Here is a 19,936-nt window from a genome sequence, read left to right on the forward strand (position 1 = left end):
GGGTGTCCTTGTATCATTTGTACTCACCAACTTGATGTTTTTTGCCCTGGCACAGTGTGCCATAGCAGATCTGCTTGGGGATTCTGTAGTCATCCATTTGAGAGACATGGCCTGCCCATCTAAGATGAATTTTCTGGAGGGTTATGAACCACTAGATATAATCATTGATAGCATCAATCTCAAAGTTCTAGAAAAATTCTCATACCTTGGCAGTGTGCTCTCCAGGGATACCACTATTGATGAATATATCAGTGCACACATGCAGAAAGCAAGTCCTCCCTATGACTGCCTCCATGATCATATCTGGAAGCAGAATGGTGTTAAGCTGCAGACTAAAATCAAACTCTACCAGGCCATTGTCCTTAACCACCTGCTGTATGGTGCAGAGTTCTGGGTCTGCTATTGGTGCTCCAAAGCTCTTGGATGCCAAAGACAACTAAGACACCAAAGAAACCTGAGGTCCAACATGAGCATTTGGCGGCAGGATAAAATTACAAACATTGAGGTCCTCCATCATGCTGGGCTCAACAGCCAGGGGATGGAAATTGTGCCAGAGGATTGGATAGTTATCAATGTGGCACCTTTCTTCCAAAAGGGCTAAACCGGGTAATTATATACCACACAGGCTGGTTGGTTTAGCATCTAAATAGGATAAGATTAACATTTTTAAAAAATTTTTCATGGGATGTGGGCATTGCTTGCTGGGCCAGCATTTATTGCCCATCCATAGTTGCCCTTGAGAAGGTGGTGGTGAGCTGCCTTCTTGAACTGCTGCAGTCCATGTGGTGTAGGTACACCCACAGTGCTGTTAGGAAGGGAGTTCCAGGATTTTGAACTAGTGGCAGTGAAGGAACGGCGATATATTTCCAAGCAAGGATGGTGAGTGACTTGGAAGGGAACTTCCAGGTGATGGTGTTCCCATGTATCTGCCTCCCTTGTCCTTCTAGATGGTTGTGGCCATGGGTTTTGAATATGCTCTCTAAGGAGGCTTGGTGAGTTCCTGATGTGCATCTTGTAGATGGTACACACTGCTGCTACTGTGTGTCTGTGGTGGAGGGAGTGAATGTTTGTGGATGGGGTGCCAATCAAGCAGGCTGCTTTGTTCTGAATGGTGTCAAGCTTCTTGAGTGTTGTGGGAGCTGCACCCATCCAAGCAAGTGGGGAGTATTCCATCACACTCCTGACTTGTGCCTTGTGAATGGTGGACAGGATTTGGGGAGTCAGGAGGTGAGTTATTGCCACAGGATTCCTAGCCTCTGACCTGCTCTTGTAGCCACAGTATTAAATGGCTAATCCAGTTCAGTTTCCGGTCAATGGTAACCCCAAGGATGTTGAAAGCGGGGGATTCAGTGATGGTAGTGCCATTGAACATCATGGGGCGATGGTTGGATTTTCCCTTGTTGGAGATAGTCATTGCCTGGCACTTGTGTGGCGCGAATGTTACTTGCCACTTGTCAGCCCAAGCCTGGATATTGTCCAGGTCTTGCTGCATTTGGACATGGACTGCTTCAATATTTGAGGAGTCGCAAATGGTGCTGAACATAGTGCAATCATCAGCAAACATCCCCACTTCTAACCTTACGATAGAAGGAAGGTCATTGATGAAGCAGCTGAAGATGGTTGGGACGAGGACACTGCCCTGAGGAACACCTGCAGTGATGTCCTGGAATGTTTCATTCAATAGACACGGGTTAATAAAGAACAGCCATCACTAATTTCTAAAATGATGACTTGCATTTCTAAGGTGCTTTTAACATAGTAATGCATCCACAAGCTGTTTCAAAGGAGCATTATCAAACAGCATTAACCCTGAGATACACAAGGAGTTATTAGAACAGGTGGCTAAAAGCATGGTCTAAGAGGTAGTTTTTTTAAGGCATGTCTTAAGGGAGGAGTCAGAGGTGGAGAGACATGGAAAGATTTAGGGAGTAAATTTCAGAGATTAAAGTCAAGGCAGCAGAAGACACAGCCGCCAATGGTGGAACAATTAAAAGTTGGGATGTGAAAGAGACTAAAATTGGTGAGTACAGAGACCTCAAAGGATTGTAGGAAGTTACAAAAATAGAGAAGAGTGAAACTCTGGAGGGATTTGAAATGTTTACTAAGCTAATATCAGGATTGGACGGATTGTCTTATGAGGAAAGGTTGGACAGGCTAGACTTGTATCCAATGGAGTTTAGAAGAGTAAGAGGTGACTTGATCGAAACCTTTAAGATCCTGAGGGGTCTTGACAGAGCAGATGTGGAGAGGATGTTTCCTCTTGTGGGAGAAACTAGAAGTAGGTGTCATGGTTTAAAGCTAAGGGGTCGCTCATTTAAGACAGATGAAAAACGGACAGTAAGATCTTCTTTAAATATATAAAAAGGAAGCTAGAGGTCAAAGTAAACATAGGCTCCTTAGAGAATGAGGCTGGGGAAATAATAATGGAGAACCAGGAAATGGCAAAGGAGTTGAATAAATACTTTGCTTCAGTCCTCAATGTAGAAGATACTAATAGCATTCCAAAAATACTAAATATTCAAGGGGCAAAAAGGGGGGAGGAAATAAATACAATAACTATCACTAGAGAAAAAGTACTAGGGAAACTAATGGTGCTAAATCCGATAAGTCCCCTGGACTTAATGGGTTGCATATTAGGATATTAAAGGAAGTAGCTACAGAGATAGTGGATGCACTGGTAGTAATCTTCCAACAATCCTTAGATTCTGGAAAGTCCCAGAGAATTGGAGAATGACCAGTGTAACACCCTTATTCAAAAAGGGAGGGAGACAAAAAGCAGGTATCTATAGGCCAGTTAGCTTAACATCTATCATTGGGAAAATGTTGGAGTCTATTATAAAGGACGCAATAGTAAAGCACTTAGAAATACATAATCTAATCAAGCAGAGTCAGCATGGCTCCATGTAGGGGAAATCATGCCTAACAAATTTATTAAAATTCTTTGAGGAGGTAACAAGTTGGATAGATAAAGGGGAACCAGTAGATGTAATATATTTGGATTTCCAAAAGGTATTTGATAAGGTATCACGCATAAGGCTACTTAACAAGATAAGAGTCCCTGGTGTTGGGAGTAGTACATTAGCATGGATAGAGGATTAGCTAACTAATAGAAGATAGAGCGTTGGGATAAGGGGGGCATTTTCGGGATGGCAACCTGTAACTAGTGGAGTGCTACAGGAATCAGTGCTGGGGCCTCAATTACTTACAATATATATTAATGACTTGGATGAGGGAAGTGAATGTACTATCGCCAAGTTTGGGGATGACACAAAAATAGGTGGGAAGGCAAGAGGTGAGGATGACACAAGGAGTCTACAGAGGGATATAGACAGGTTAAGTGAGTAGGCAAAAACTTGGCAGATGGAATATAATGTGGGAAAATGTGAGGTTATGCACTTTGTCAGGAACATTAGAGGAGCTGAATATTATTTAAATAGAGAAAGATTGCAGAAGGCTGCAGCATGGAGGGATTTGGGAGTCCTTGTGCATGAATGGCAAAAAGCTAACATACAAGTTCAACAGGTAATAGGGAAGGCAAATGGAATGTTGGCCTTTATTTCAAAGGGAATGGAGTATAAAAATAGGGGTGCCTTGCTAAAACTATACAAGGTACTCGTTAGACCACACCTAGAATACTGTGAACAATGTTGGTCCCCTTCTCTAAGGGAAGATATACTGGCATTGGAAGAAGGTTCACTAGGTTGATCCCAGGTATAGAGAGATTTTCTTATGAGGGGAGGTTGAGTAGGTTGGGCCTGTACTCATTGGAGTTTAGAAGAATGAGGGGCGACCTTATTGAAACATATAAGATTCTTAGGCCGTAAGACCATAAGACCATAAGATGTGGGAGCAGAAGTGGACCATTTAACCTAACAAGTCTGCTCCACCATTCAATGAGATCATGGCTGATCTGATAATCCTCAGCTCCACTTTCTTGCCTTTTTCCCATAACTCTCGATTCCCTTACTGATTAAAAATCTGTCTATCTCAGCCTTCAATATGCTTAATGACCCAGCCTCTACAGCCCTCCGCAGTAAAGAATTCCACAGATTCTCTACCCTCTAAGAGAAGAAATTCCTCCTCATCTCTGTCTTAAATGGGTGCCTCCTTACTCTGACATTATTCTTATTGAATGTTGAAAGGTTGTTTCCCCTTGTGGGAGAGTCGAGGACCAGAGGGCATAATCTCAGGATGAGGGATCGCCAATTTAAGACAGAGATGAGGAGGAATTTCTTCTCTCAGAGGGTAGTGAATCTGTACAATTCTTTATGATAGAAGGCTGTAGAGGCTGGGTCATTAAGTATATGCAAGGCTGAGATAGACATATTTTTAATCAGTAAGGGAAGTAGGGGTTATGGGGAAAATGCAGGAAATTGGAGTTGAGGATTATCAGATCAGCCATGATCTCATTGAATGACGGAGCAGACTCGATGGGTTGAATAACCTACTTCTGCTTCTACATCTTATGGTCTTATGGTCTTATGGATTGTCAGAGAGTCGTGAGCCTTTGGAACTCTCTTCCTCAAAAGGCAGTTGAAGCAGGGTCTCTGAATATTTTTAAGGCAGAGCTAGATAGATTCTTGATTAACCAGAGGGTGAAAGGTTATCAGAGGTAGGCGGGAGGTTACAATCAGATCAGCCATGTGCCAAGTGGCCTACTCCTGCTCCATGTTCATTTAATGCTTGATGGCAACCTCCTGTCTCATAAGATGATGATTTGCTCCATGGTGATCAACTCTGTGTTAAATATTGCCTGGTGTGAGTCAGGAGCCTCACTCTGGCATGGCAGGCTCTGCCATATTTGCTGCAAAGAAAGACAGTAGCCTGAGAAGGTGCACGATTCACTGGCTTCTTTTTTCTCTGGGCCAACTTCTTGGCCTGCCGAGGTTTTCATTTCTGTTCACCTCTTCCAATTCACTTCCAAACAGTCAGCCTCCAGAGATCACAGCCGTCAGCGACTGTCTCCCAGTTGTCAGTGTTAATGTTCAGCATCTTCAGATCTCGCATGCAGTTGTCCTTGTATTGGAGGCATGGACACCCAGGAGTTCACGACCCTGTGGCCAGTTCACTATACGAAAGTTTTTTGGGTATACGGCCGTCATCCATTCAATGAACGTGGCTGAGCCAGCACAGATGTCGTTGGCTCAGCAATGAATGTATGCTGATAGAATTAGCATGCTTCAGGGCTTCTGTGTTAGTGACCTTACCCTGCCAAGAGATGCCGAGGATACGTCTGACAAAGCGAAGCTGGAAACTGTTTGGCCTTTTCTCCTGCCTAACATATGTTGTCCAGGTCTTATCCAACGGGACTAACAGTGGTGCAGTGCCAAATTTTGAGGTGCAGGAGCTCTAAGAAAATATGTTGGCCATATCATCTCTAAATCTACTATTATGTTGTTTTCCTATGTATTCATTATTTGAGCCCCAGAACATCTGTAAGCTATGTTTTTTCAGTAAAAAATACTAGTGTTGGTGGATAGTAGGCATTTTATTTTGAACTAAAAGCAAAATACTACGGATGCTGGAAATCTGAAATAAAAACAGAAAATGCTGGAAAAGCTCAGCAGGTCTGGCAGCATCTGTGGAGAGAGAAACAGAGCTAATGCTTCAAGTCCATATGACTCTTTTTCAGAGCAAAAGAGAGGTAGAAATGCAATGGATTTTATACCGTTTTAAAGGGGGTGAAGCAGGTGGAGAAAAATAGAAGGTCAGGGATAGTTGGGAACTCAGAAGGGATTTGACAAAGATGTCATGGACACAAGACAAAGGGAGTGTTAATAGTAATGTTAAAGACTAAAGAAGGTGTTGATAGTGGTGTAAAGTTAAGGTAGCAGAATGTGGTAATAGCAGAATAAGGGCCAGCACTCTGAAAGTAAAACATAAGAACAAGTGACAGATGGCCCTGTGGTGGGGTTGGGGGGAATGGGAAATTAAAAATTGGATTAAAAAGGGGTCAGGATGGAGAAGAGAGTTCATGTTCTGAACTCAGTGTTAAGCCTGGAAGACTGTAAAGTGCCTAATGGGAAGGTGAGGTGCTGTTCTTCCAGTTTGCGTTGGGCATCTCTAGAATATTGCAGCAGGCCAAGGATGGGTATATGGATGTGAAAGCAAGATGGTGAGTTGAAATGGTAAGCGACAAGAAGGTCTGGGTCATGCTTATGGACTGAGCAAAGGTGTTCTGCTCTTGTTCTGCTATTTTATAGTGAGCCTATCAGCAGCAAATGCAAAGAAACTAGCCTGTGATTGGATGAGCAGTTTTACAGCATTTTTCAAATATAACCCCAACACATTTCAAATATAATTTCAAATATATTTTTCAAATATAAGCCCAACGCAGACTGGAAGAACAGCACTTCACCTTCCCATTAGGCACTTTACAGCCTTTTAGGCTTAACACTGAGTTCAGACCATGAACTCTCTTCTCCATCCTGACCCCTAATAAGTCTAACAAGTTTGGCAGGCAGCATGAGTTGGACAAGCCTGCTTTAAATAGAAGTTGCTGGAGCGGTGCTCCGGTACACTCCAGCAGCACTACACCCCTGCTGACTGAGTAATTACAATGACATCTATGACCAATCATCATTTCCTGGCCATAGATTTACCCCCAACGGTGGGGCTGTGCAGGGGTGGGCGGGGGCGGGCGCAAACCCAAACGGCACCCCCGATCGGGTCCATTCCGCCATTTTAAGTGGGCGGGCCATATAAGGCCCGCCCATCGTGACGCGCACCTGGAAGCGCTGAACTCCCTGAGCGGGCGGAGAGCAGATTCCCTGAGTGGTTCCCTGTGCCGCATGTGCGCGAAAGAGCGCGGAGATCTAGATTTGTTTAGGTTATGGATATTTGAATGAAGGTGGGAAAAAAATTTAAGGACATGTCCCGTCATGTGAACCTGTCACATGAGCTGAGACATGTCCATTATTTATTTCAAAAATTTTAATTTAAATAGTGAACCCTGCCCGTGGATGAGGTTTCATGATAAATGCGAAGGCCGCCTGGGCTCTTCGCCTGCCCGCCGACCTTAAGATTGGACGGGCAGCTCCGTTAATCACTTTAATTACTTTTTAACCAGCCTTAATAGCCCTTTGCCAATTTGGCGGGCGCACAGCCAACTCAGCTCCATGCCCGCTGAACTGAATATCTGAATGACGTGTGGCGACGTTGGGATGCATGCCCGACATCACCATGTATCATTTTAAGCTTCAATAAAGACAATGCAGTTTTCTCTATTGAGTTATGTTGACCAAAAGTCACATTATCTCTCAGAGTATTTCAAGTAGTACAGCCTTGATCTTTGATATTCTGATCAGTTCACCTTGAGCTTTGCAGTTCTGATTAGATGCCAGATCAATATTTGGACGTTCATCTGTTTGAAGGGAGATAAGTGAACTGTATTGATTGTTCTGGTTATGTTTCTTAGCCTTCATTGGCATTATTTGTTGTCCTTTTCTAAGTACTCAGTTTTTTGTGGCAATTTTACAACACATATTTAAACTATTAAAGTAAAATGACCTTGATCTTTGTTTATATAATTAACTAAGTTACGTCAAAACTCGATCTGATTAGCTAATCACAAATCTCTTCTAATGTACCAATTTTGTATATATGAGACAAAATAAGAATGTTTTTGTCTCAGCTTGTTAAAGGGGAAGATAATTAAACTGAGAATTCTTACAATGTTTTTACTTTCAGCATCCAGGTAATTTTAAATAACTCACTTACAATTCCATTGAAATAGCAGAGAGCAAATGACATATGAATGCATTAGTATCCATAAGATAGTAACTTCAGAACTCATGTAACTGATATGAAACATTGGTACGGAGACAGTTTACGAAGCTGTCATCATAAGGTATGTATGTAATATGATACAACACCTCATGTGATATAAGGTATGCATCTGTTTATGTCACATGACATGTGACATTATTTCTGGAGTCAGGAAGTAAATGTCAGAAATAATCCACTGCAAATAACTTACTAGTTCTAGAACAAACGTGAAGATACAATAGCCCTGCTTCCTGTGGAAGGCGCTCCTGTAAAATCCACGGCTGGCTGTGCAAAGAATATGCTAAAGTCCCAACTTTTGGCCTCTGCTGTTTTTGCGTCGCCTCTCCTCTTAAAGGTGGGGTAGCTTAGTGACTTGCATATTTCTCCAAGTGGCCTCAGCGAATGCCAAGAAAAAAATATACTGCTCTCATTCCTGTGTGTGGGATTTGAGTGTGTAAAACATTGGTGCACTTTGCTACATGATAATAGTTGCCATATTTCTGAAGAAATTCATGGTGCACATGACATTTGAGATGTGCTTCAGAGACATGATAAGGCGCCATAAAAATACAAACCTTTCCCTAGGACGTTTCTTCCCTAAGGTATTTTCCTCCCAAGTACCTTGCCTGTGAAGTCCTTTAGGATATCAAGGTCATGAAAGGCACTATATAAATGAGGCTGTTGTGTAGTTTGAGATCCTAGGAATAAATCAAATATGAAGTGGTACAATAAGTCTTGATTTCAACACAGCAAAGGGAAAGGGCAATTGAACACGGAGTAGGATGGCAGACTTGGAGGTTAAGAGTAACAGGAGATAAAAAGTTCATAGGAACAATGAGCATTCTAAGGTTGTGATGGTGAGAGAGACTATAGCTAGGAGTGAGACATGGATTACCTGGCCACGGACATGAGGAAGGTGCTTGGGGTGAATTAAAAACAAAAAGCACCGGAAAAACTCAGCAGCTCTGGCAACATCTCTGGGGAGAGAAACAGAGTTTTGAGTCCAATTTGACTCTCCTTCGGTACTCAAGAGCGGCTGAAATGTGATGGGTTTTATGCTGTTCACTGTCATGTTGTTATAATGATGTAGGCACCAATCACTCTTAAGGGTTTGTGTAAACACATTGTAGGTTCATTTATTTAGGCTAGCCACATGAGAACAGATATACATGGATAGAAAGCTCGAAGGCACATGAGCAGCATAGCTGTGTGTGTGCATGTGTGTGTGTGAGTGAGTGAATGAGTATGGTTGTGTGTGTGTTTGGGAGTGTGTATGGGAATAGGAGTGTGTGAGAGTGGGAATGTGAGAGTGTGTGTGTGCCTTGCTTAAAAACAAAAGAGGAACTAAGACTGGATCAGATGATAAACTTTGCTTTTAGTGATGTCATGCTGCTAGACCTTAAAGGCATATTACAACACCCCCTTTTCTTTTTCAAGCTACTTTCCCCTCTTCCAAAGAAGTATAACTATTTACAATACATGTTCATATTCAGTTACCATTACAAAAGTGTATAGAACTGCTGAATCTGTGAGCCACTAAAGTGTAAGGTAATCTGCTGGTACGCCCAGATCTTGCACTGGTAACCTCATCTGGAGGCTTCTTTAATTGCTTACAGTGACCTGTGGGATTGTCATTCTTGGATATTGTTTCATTTAGGATCTTGTCTTCGATGCAGTAGCCCTGACCGGTGGTTAAGGAGCTGGAATGGATCTGATTTGTCCTTGGTTATGCCTCGCCATTGGGGTTTTGTGTGTAATGGCTTCATAGGACCTTGGTTCTGAACAAATCCTTATCAGCTCGACTGGTTGTCATGTGGGATCCTGGGTGTGAACCTATTGTCCCAACCGTAAACTTGGGCAATTCTGTACCTGCATTTTTATTGTGCACATTGGTTATCTTCTCTTGCAGTTTTAGAAATTGCTCTCTAGGGCAGGATTTTCTGCCTGTCAGGCGGGCGGTGCGGGAGTGGGTGCAGGAGGGAACGGACCCGATTGTCGCCATTTTATACAGGTGAGCCAATTAAGGCCTGCCCAGCGTGAATTACGGCTCCCGAGGAGAGCGGGAGTGGGCAGGCGGCGGCGGAACTGCAATAACTGCCGGGTCCAATGGCGACCCCGCGGCCTGTTTTAAAAAGCTGCTGCAGCCTTTCAAAGGCTGTGAATCACGGCCAGTGGGAGGGGTTCCCAGAGCGTTGCTGCTGGTGAACAGGCCAGGCAGGAGGGTAGGGCAGGGGGGCACTGTGCCCCTTGTTTTTCGGATGATTGCCTTGCTGCCCTCCTCAAGGAGGTGGCACCACGGCAGGAGGTCCTGGTCCCCCAGGACAAGAGGAGAAGATCTCCCCACATGACCAAATGTGCCTGGGAGGAGGTGGTGGAAGTGGTGAGCTCCCACGACATGGTGCGGTGCACCTGGATCCAGTGTCACAAGCGCTTCAATGACCTGTTGCGCTCAGTAAGGGTGAGTACTGTGTTGGCATTGGTCACTTAACCCAGCAGGTAGGCTTTCCCCCCTGGTGCCCCCACCCCCCCACCCCACCCCCACCCCAAGTCTGAGTGTAGTGACTGCATTGAATCACTGACGGCATGTGTCCTTCGCTGGGTGGGCCAGCAGATATTGCCCATGCCGAGGTCACCCTGAGAGGGCAGTGAAGAGATGGGTTCTGCACCCGCAGCATGTGGTACACTGTGACCCACATGACTGTATTGAGGGCAACCTGGAGGAGCTGCACCTAGGCGCAGTGCTGGAGCTCCAGGACATGTCAATGTCGGGGTGATGAGATGCTGGGAGGGGAGCTTCAAGGTGGCATTGGCACCGATCGATCTGCTGCCCTCTGCACTCCACATGCTTGCGCCTCCTTGCTATGGAAGGTTAGACCGTGTGGTGCCTAACGTAATGTAGGCAGCATTTGGCCAAGGAAATGGGGGATGGGACAGGCCTAGCGTCTTTGTGTGAGTGTTTGGCACAGTGGGGTGAGGAGGCACTGGAGCTCTGCAATGTCCCACTCTGGTTGGGGTGGGCCGTCCGCGAAGAGAGTCCAGGTACAAGAAGCACTAATCAATGCTCTTCTCTCCTTTTCAGGTGAAGAATGCACATAATGAGAGGGTGAGGACTGGCAGAGGGCCAGCAGTTCTCAGCCACTCTGAGCAGGAGGCCCTAGATTTGGCGAGGCGCCTTGCACCCAGCTCCACTGGTGTTGGTGAGGCTGGGGTGCCACGGGCAGGTATGTTTGCCCAGCAGTGAGGTCACCATTGTTCTCCCAACAGCCATGGCAGTGCTGAATGTTCAGTGATTGAAGTTTGCAACATGGCTTGACCATTGCTTATGGAAGGATGAGTGCATAATGATCCGGGGGACAGGGATGCACATTGACATTGTCTCCACGTTAACTGATCCAATGTCCTTGTTCTTCCTTTCAGCATCAGTGGAGCAGAGCCGGGAGGAGGAGCAGCAGAGACCCCTCTCTCATATCTGAGGGCCCTGAAGCCTCACTAGCGTCACACCATCTCAGGCTGGCACCAGCACAGATACTAGCACCTCGGTGGGAATTAGAACATCAGCTAGTGAACTGGGGCTCAGCAGTGAGGGAACTTCAAAGTCGCTGGAGGAGCTGGCAGAGTCAGAGAGTGCCCATGGCGCCAGCAGTCGGAGGGCTGCAGAGGACCAGGCATGGTGCCTGATGATGTGCCTCTGGAGTTGTCCGCGATGCAGCAGCTGCAGGAAATGCGGCCGGGTGTGCGGGAGCATCTGGGGGAGATACATGAGGCTATGCTTGGCTTGGTGATCATGGTGGAGGAGTCTACACGGACTATCGCCAAAGCAATGAGCCTCATGTCCGAGCGCCATGCCTCCTCCATGGAGAGAGTGGCAACTCTCATGGAGAGGCTCCTCCAGGAGGCCAATCAGGACTTCCTGGGGATGCACTCTGACCAGCAAGCCCTCACATCGGCATTAACCTCAGCTGGTCATTGCCAATGTGGGAGATGGTCTGGGCACGAAGTTCCCCAGCTCGGTGCCCATCCATCCACGGTGAGCAGGGAGTTATGAAGCAACCTCACATCGGCGCAGCAGCTGCCTGTCGGCTCTGCGGGCTCCTCTCAGGGCGCTCCAGCTGAGGGCGGCAGCTCCTCCGCCTCTCTCCCAGTGACCGTTGTATCCAGAGAGGCTGCAACGACTGGGGAGATGCCAGCTGTGGAACTGGCCGCTCCCTCCCAGGCGGGGCCAGCACAGGCTCCACGGGCCAGAGGACGACCGCCAAGGTCATCGAGGCCAACAGGACAGCAGAGTCAGCAGGCTGTCTCACAAGCCACTCAGAGCAATGGGGCAGCACCAAGACGCAGCACCTGAAAACGTAAACATAAGGCACGTTAGGCACACCACGGCTTTATCACTCGTGCCTTTGTGTTGGCCCGTAATGAGGTCTTTATCAGTTGTTGTGATTTTTAACACCTTTGTCATATTCTTTCATTAAGTTTCTTTGGTTGTAATATTAAATTCAGAGATGTCACCATGGCTGAGGGTGCCTCTTTTCTCCTGGAAGTAGAAATGTTATGTGTGTTTTGTGGGACATTCAGCTTTATTAACAAGGCCCTTAGTTAATGTTCCTATCCAGGCAGATTTTGCACTTAGGATTCGACTATGGAGCCTACAGCCCAGGCTTGTCCTGGAGGTCCATAAGTGGTGTGCTAGCTGAAGGTTCATTGGATTAAAGCCTCCCAGGTGTCCCTGACTCCCTGGAGTATGCCTGGGTCAGCATCTACCCCCTCAGCATTTCCCTGTGCATGCTCATCCTCAGGCTCACTGCTGGACTCATCGTGTGCAGCTGCAGCCACTGTGTTGACGTCTTCATCGTCCACTGCGCCCCCCCCTTTCTAGCGCCAGATTGTGGAGAGTGCAGCATGTATCCACTATCAGCGACACACGATCTGGGGGGTACTTGTGTGCACCCCCTGAATGGACCAGGCATCAGAAGCGCATCCTAATAAGAGCAATGGCTCTCTCCACCACAGCCCTTGTGGAGGTGTGGCTCCTATTATACCGCTGCTCAGCTTCTGTTCTTGGATGGCGGAGAGGCGTCATGAGCCACCTTCTGAGGGGATAGCCCTTATCACCCAGCAGCCATCCATTCGGCCGGGCTGGAGCACTGAAGAGCCCCGGCACCTGGGAGTGTCTGAGGATGTATAGATATGGGAGTTGCCTGGGTATCTTGCACAGACTTGTAGAATCAGCATCCTGCTATCACACTATCTGCATGTTCATGGAGTGGAAGCCCTTCCTGTTGATGAAGGCACCGGGCTCACCTGCTGGCGCCTTGATGGCCACATGTGTGCAGCCTATTGCACCCTGGACACGGGGGAAGCCAGCAATCGCTGCGAAGCCTCTGGCTCACTCTGTCTGGCTTGCCTGGTCCCAATGGAAGTGGATGAAGGTCAATGCACGCCTGAATAGAACGTCTGTAACCTGCTTGACACAAGTGTGGCAGCTGATTGGGAGACACCGCAAAGATCACCCACTGAGCCCTGGAAGGAGCCAGAAGCATAGAAGTTGAGGGCAGCTGTGACCTTTAGAGCCACTGGCATGGGTGTCTACCCACACAGTTCGCGGACACCTCAGGCCCAATTAGTTGATAGATAGAGTTGACTGTCTCCCTTGAGAGACAGAGCCTCCTTCGGCACTGCACCTCAGACATATTGAGATAGCTGCTTCGCCGCCTGTATACCCTGGCAGCAGGATAGTGGCATCTTCTGCGGCGCCTTCCGCCTTGGACTACCTCTTGGCCCTGCGCCCCTTGTGCCTGCGCCTGTCCTCCCACAGGTAGCTCCCCTGGAGGCTTAATGTGGACTCCTGGCCTCCTCCCCCTTCTAGCCCTCCTTTCCTCCTCAGAGGAGCTGCCTCCAGTGCAGAGTTCAGCTCCCATTCCCAAGCTAAGGGAAGGCTTCCTGAAACCTGCAGGCCCAAAGAAAAAGATTCTTCACTGCAGAGTGCTGACCTGAAGGTTGTGAGTTCAGTCTAAGCAGCTAGTATGCGTTTTGAAGTATTGCAGCTCACACAGGCAAGTATCAGTCACTTCGAAACATCAATATTTGACAGAGCACACTCGCGACCCCACTGAGCCCTCTTATCCCACCCGTGAATGAGGCTTATACAAATGTGTCCTACCCACCTGCCCATTGCCCCTGTGCACCGACCTGAAAATTGCACAGGAGCTGAAAAATCACCGTTGATTGGTGCCTCACGGGCCTTAAATGGCCGATTAATTAAAGGCATCAGATATCATCGTGCACCCACCCAACGAAATATCGCGATGACGCGCAGTGACGTCGGGACACTCGCCCGACGTCACCGCACATCATTTTACGCGCATGCATGCGGGGCCCGTCCCTGCACGCCAAAGGGAAAATTCTGCCCCTAGTTTCTGAGAGAGTATAATAGGTAAGAGAAGGTAAATTGGTACACACTGGTCTGCCAAACATGGGCTCTGCTAGTGATAGAATAGGTGCACGTAAAGATGTCACTCTCAGATATAAAACCATAGAACCATAGAAAAGTTACAGCACAGAAGGAGGCCATTCGGCCCATCTTGTCCATGCCAGCCCAAGGACACCCGGGTGCCCTTTCTAATCCCACCTTCCTGCACCTGGCCCATAGCCCTGCAGCTTACAGCACTTTAGGTGCAGATCCAGGTACTTTTTAAAAGAGTTTAGAGTTTCTGCCTCTACCACCAACTTGGGCAGCGAATTCCAGACACCCACTACCCTCTGCGTAAAAAAGTTCGTCCTCATGTCCCCCCTACACCTTCTGCCACTTATCTTGAATCTATGTCCCCTGGTTCTAGAATTCTCCATCAAGGGAAATAATTTTATCCTGTCCACTCTATCTATTCCCCTCATAATTTTGTACACCTCAATCAAGTCACCTCTCAGCCTTCTTTGTTCTAAGGAAAATAACCCCAACCTATCCAATCTCTCCTCATAGCTACTCTTTTCTAACCCTGGCAACATTCTTGTAAACCTCCTCTGCACTCTCTCCAGAGCTATTACGCCCTTCCTGTAATGTGGTGACCAGAATATAACATTGTATTTTGTAAACCTTGCTTGGTCTGCCTACATTTGAGAATCAGGGATTTCACTGTGCAAATCATTCATTCAGCTAGGCTGTTAGATTTAGGGTAATGAGGAGAAGAAGTATTGTGATCGATATTCCACTTCTCATACATATCCTGAAATGGCTCACCAATAAATTGCACGCAGTTATCCAGAATAATCTCTCCAGGCACACCAAATAAACCAAAATTAGCACTTAGAGTTGTGCTTGACATATCATGCAATTGTCAAATAATGGGGTATTTGGTAAAGTCGACGACGATGATGAGGTCAGTGCAATGGACACAAAAGAGGTCAGATGCGATTTTAGACCAAGAATTGCTAGAAACTTCATGTGGAATCAATGATACTTTGTGCTGATTTGTTATATGCTCTTGACATGGCTTGAACCCTTGACAACGGCTTCAATATCATTGTTTGTACCTGGCCAATAGACTGTCTCTCTTTTGACTCTTCTCACGTCATCCATGCCCATGGGCAGAATTTTACAACAGCGGGATTTTACGTTCCCGCTAAAGTCAATGGGGATTATAATGACTCGCCACATTTTACGGCCCCGTCCCTGCCGAAACGGGGCCATAAAAATCTGCCCCATGTGTAAGTGATGAAGTTGTTGAAGAATATCAGGTTGCAAAGATGCCAGTATGGTGACGTTCCCGCCTTTAAAATTGGCTCCCTGGAAGGTGCCAAGCTCACCCCAGTAAAGCCAAAATGGTCTCACGTGTTCGTGGACATGCTGAATTGATTCAGGCCATCCTTCAATGATGGTTTTCCATAGTTTCTGTAGTGTGGAATTTTTTGCCATTTCTTCTTGTAGCTACTGGTATTCACGTTGCTCAAAATGTACCAGATCAGTTGATGAACTTGCATTCCCCTGCAAACTTAAAATTACAGCTCCCTTGAAACTGCCAATTTTCTCGAAACTTTCTGGATAAGTCATGAAGAGGTGATAGGAATAGTTTCTGAGGTTGATTTGCCATGTGAGGTCTAACTGATTCCATGCATCATGGAATTCCATTAGATCTACAATCAACTTTAGCCTCCAGGCTGTAGAACATTTGTGATATCCAGAAGGATTGACTGTACTTGCATTCCAGGACTATGGATCCTGCACGTGGAATTAGTGAACTGTTGTACGCCAAAAGTTATGCAGTAGTAAGTTTCATCATGGCCCTCCATATCTGAGCAAACATGTCTTTTAGAATTCCCAGAGGTAATATGTTGGCATTTGCCCCTGTGTCAATCTTGGCCAATAACGAACAGTTGCCAACTTTCTTAGGACAGATCATTTTAATCTTAGTAAATACCTTGGATGGAGAAACGGCACTTATGTTTTCCACGGGATTGACAGTGTGAAACATGTGTTCAATGCTCTTTGTCTCATACCTGTTGTGTACAATCTGTCTGGATCTATGCACAGCACTCTGTAGCTGAATCAGACTATTCTCTAATGCACTGTTGCTACGAATGGCCCTTTCCACCACATGCCTTGCAGAATTGCTAGAAAGCTTGGCATTTCCTTGGTGCAAGCAGAAGGCCACATCTCCCACATGGCTTGCTAGGATTAAGTGTTCTAGTGCTAGTGAGTGCATCAACAATTGGGGTTGTATTTAAGACCTCTAAGCTTCATCAACCTGCAAGGATTGCTTCATACTTATTGTTGGCACAGCCAATGGTAAATGCTGAGTTGTTCAAATCCCAGAGGGAATCTGGAGACAACTGCCACGATTATTTTTTCAATTTGTACGTCTCGAGATGCAGGCTTTGAATTCAGTAGTAATAAGACCACTGAGCCTTATAGGTTTTTACAAAACTAGATTAAACATTTATTAATAAGAGAAATGGTTTTAAGCACATACATATGTCTACAAATTACTACTATAATAACTTCTAAATCCCCTAATTAATCAAACTCCCTGTTACACTTTCGTTAAGGCAAGAAGAGTCATATTGGACTTGAAACATTAACTCTATTTCTTTCATCACAAATGCTGCCAGACCTGCTGAGTTTTTCCAGCACATTTTGTTTTTATTTTAGATCTCCAGCATCTGCATTATTTTGCTTTTATTTTAGCTGCCTCTACGCATAGGTCTTGGGTGATGAAGGGTTTTGTTTTACAAAGAGTTAATAATAGTTGGGGGAGAAATAAGTCTTTTGTGCAAAAATGAACAAAATTACTTACAGCAGCCTCCGTATTGATAAAGTTGTGGAAATTCCCCATAAGCTCAGAGGAAACAATGCAACTTAGGATGTTAATAGATAAAGTGTGTGAAATACTATCTAACTAGTTATAAAAATATCAGTTGAGCTGAAGTGTGTTGTGGACTGAGATGACTTATGATGATGAGTATTTACATATTTAGATAAATGAAGATTAAGAACAATAACATTGCTTGGGCTTTGATGGTACCAATTGCATTGGCTTTCCAAAGCTGAAGTGAATTTGGAAATGATTTTGTGGTTGGAGACAGAACACACCACGAAAAGGAGAACATCGTTAGTGCATGATGCAGGTTATTTACTTGTCATCACAAAGGGGTATCACTGAGGTAAGGTATACTGAACACAGTTGTACCCCACAAATACATTTGGCTCTGCTATTATTCTAATGTGAAATGTGACTTCACTCTAGCATTAGCAGAATAAAATAGTAAGATAATGTGTTGGGCAAAGGATGAGAGCAGTGGTTCTTTTGAGTGGACAATGAAGCATATGCAGTTTGTTATTATATGTTGGATATTTCAAGTGAAAGCGTTGTCTAATACAGCCTGTCGTAAGACTTTTTCTCCGTGACAAACTTCTGTCTAGACGTACCTTCTCTGACTCTTGATTAGCATTATTTTTTTTCTTTCTCAGGATAGGTGTGTCACTAGGAAGGCTGATAATTTATTGTCCATCGCTAGCTGTCCTTGAGAAGTTGCTGGTAGGTCTTCTACTTGAATTGCTGCAGTGTATGTGGCAAGCTCACTTATTGACTCCCCTCTGAATGTGTATATTTGTGTTGATGCCTGCCACTTTTGAAGGTGCTCAGGTAAGGTTCTGTTCAGTCTCTCTCTTCAGGTCCCTCTCTCCTTTAAACCTTCCATCATCATGCCTCTCCTCAAAAATCCAAGACTTGGTCCCACTGCCCTTGCAAACCACTGTCCCATCTCTAGCCTCCTTTTCCTCTCCAAAGTCCTTGAATGCTTCCCAAATCCATTCCCATTTTTCTCAGAACATTTGAACGTGTGAATTAGGAGCAGGAGTAGGCCATTCGGCCCCTTGAGCCTGCTCCGCCATTCAATAAGATCAGGGCTAACTGTTTGTGTTTTGAATTCTGCATTCCCATCTATCCCTGATAACCTTTGATTCCCTTGTCTAACAAGAATCTATCTACCTCTGCCTTAAAAATATTCAGTGACCCCGCCTCCACTGCCCTATGAGACAGAGAGTTCCAAAGTCACACAACCCTCATCTAAGTCCTAAAAGGGCAACCCCTAATTTTAAAACAGCGCCCTCTAGTTCTGGACTCACCCACAAGAGAAAAAATCCTTTCCACGTCCACCTTATCAGTACCTTTCAGGACCTCATATACTTCAATCAAGTCACCCCTCACTCTTCTAAACTCCAGTGGAAACAAGCCCAGCCTGTCAAACCTTTCCTCATAAGACAACCCACTCATTCCAGGTATCAATCTGGTAAGCCTCCTCTGAACCGCCTCCAATGCATTAACATCCTTCCTTAAATAAGGAGACCAAAACTGCACACAGTATTCTGTCTCACCAATGCCCCGTATAACTGAAGCATAAGGTCCTTACTTTTATGTTCAATTCCTTTCATAATAAAGGATTAAATTCCATTAGCCTTCTTGATTATATGCTGTAACTGCATTCTAACTTTTTGTGACTCATGCACGAGAACACCTCGATCCCTCTCCAAATCTGAATTCTGCAATTGTTCTCCGTTTAAGTAATACTCTGCGTTTATATATTTTTTTTGAATCCCACCAACCAGGTTTCTGCCCCTGCCACAGCCCCCTCCTATTTCTCACCTATGTCATCCGATGGCATTGTGTTAGTTTTCACATGTACACTGACACCCAGCTTTACCTCACCACCACCTCTCACAACTCTGCCACCATCCCCCCAGCCTATAACTAAATTATCAGATTACTTATCTGACATACAGTGCTGGATGAGCAGAAATTCCCCCCAATTAAATATTGAGAAGACTGAAGCCATTGATCTGGGGCCCCGATCCAAATTCTGTTCCCTAGCTATGGACTCCATCCCTCTCCCTGGCAACAGCTTGAGATTAAGCCAGTTTGTTCGCAACCTTGGTGTCACATTTGGCCTTGAGATGAGGTTCCGAACTCATATTCGTGCCATCACTAAGAACTCTTCCACTTCTGTAACATCACCCAATTTCACTCTTTCACAGTTCATCTGCCACTGAAAGACTCATCCACGCCTTTGTTACCTCTAGACTTGACTCCTATTTGGTCTCCCACATTCTACTCTCCATAAATTTGAGGTAATCTAAACTCTGTTACCGTGTATTAACTCACAGCAAATCCCATTCCCCTTTCACCCCTGTACTTGCTAACCAACACCGGCTCCTGCTCAAACAATATTTTGATTTTAGAATTCTCATTCCTTTCAAATCCCTCCATTGCCTTGTCCCTCCCTATCTCTAATTTCTTCCAGCTCCACAACCCTCTGAGATTGCTGTGTTCCTCTATTTCTGGCCTCTTGAGCATCCCCAATTTTAATCGCTCCACCATTGGTGGCTATGCCTTCAGTTGCCTCAGCCCTAAACCCTCCCTACACCTTTCACCTCTCCACCTCACTTTTCTCCTTTAAGACACTCCTTAAAACCTACCTCTTTGGTCATCTGACTTATTGGCCTAAACCTTCCAATTCAGAACTGCTGCATCTGACACTGATCAGTCAGAAAACTGCACACTTCCCTGGTTACATTTAAAAGGATCTGACTTCTGATGCAGTGGCCAGAAGAACTCCCTCAGCACAGACATCCATGCAGAGAGGAGCGAAGAGGATCAATCCAGGAGACATGACCCCTTTTTAT

This window comes from Cetorhinus maximus, chromosome 2 (genome assembly GCF_964194155.1).
Source record: "Cetorhinus maximus chromosome 2, sCetMax3.hap1.1, whole genome shotgun sequence".
In the NCBI taxonomy this organism is placed as follows: domain Eukaryota; kingdom Metazoa; phylum Chordata; class Chondrichthyes; order Lamniformes; family Cetorhinidae; genus Cetorhinus; species Cetorhinus maximus.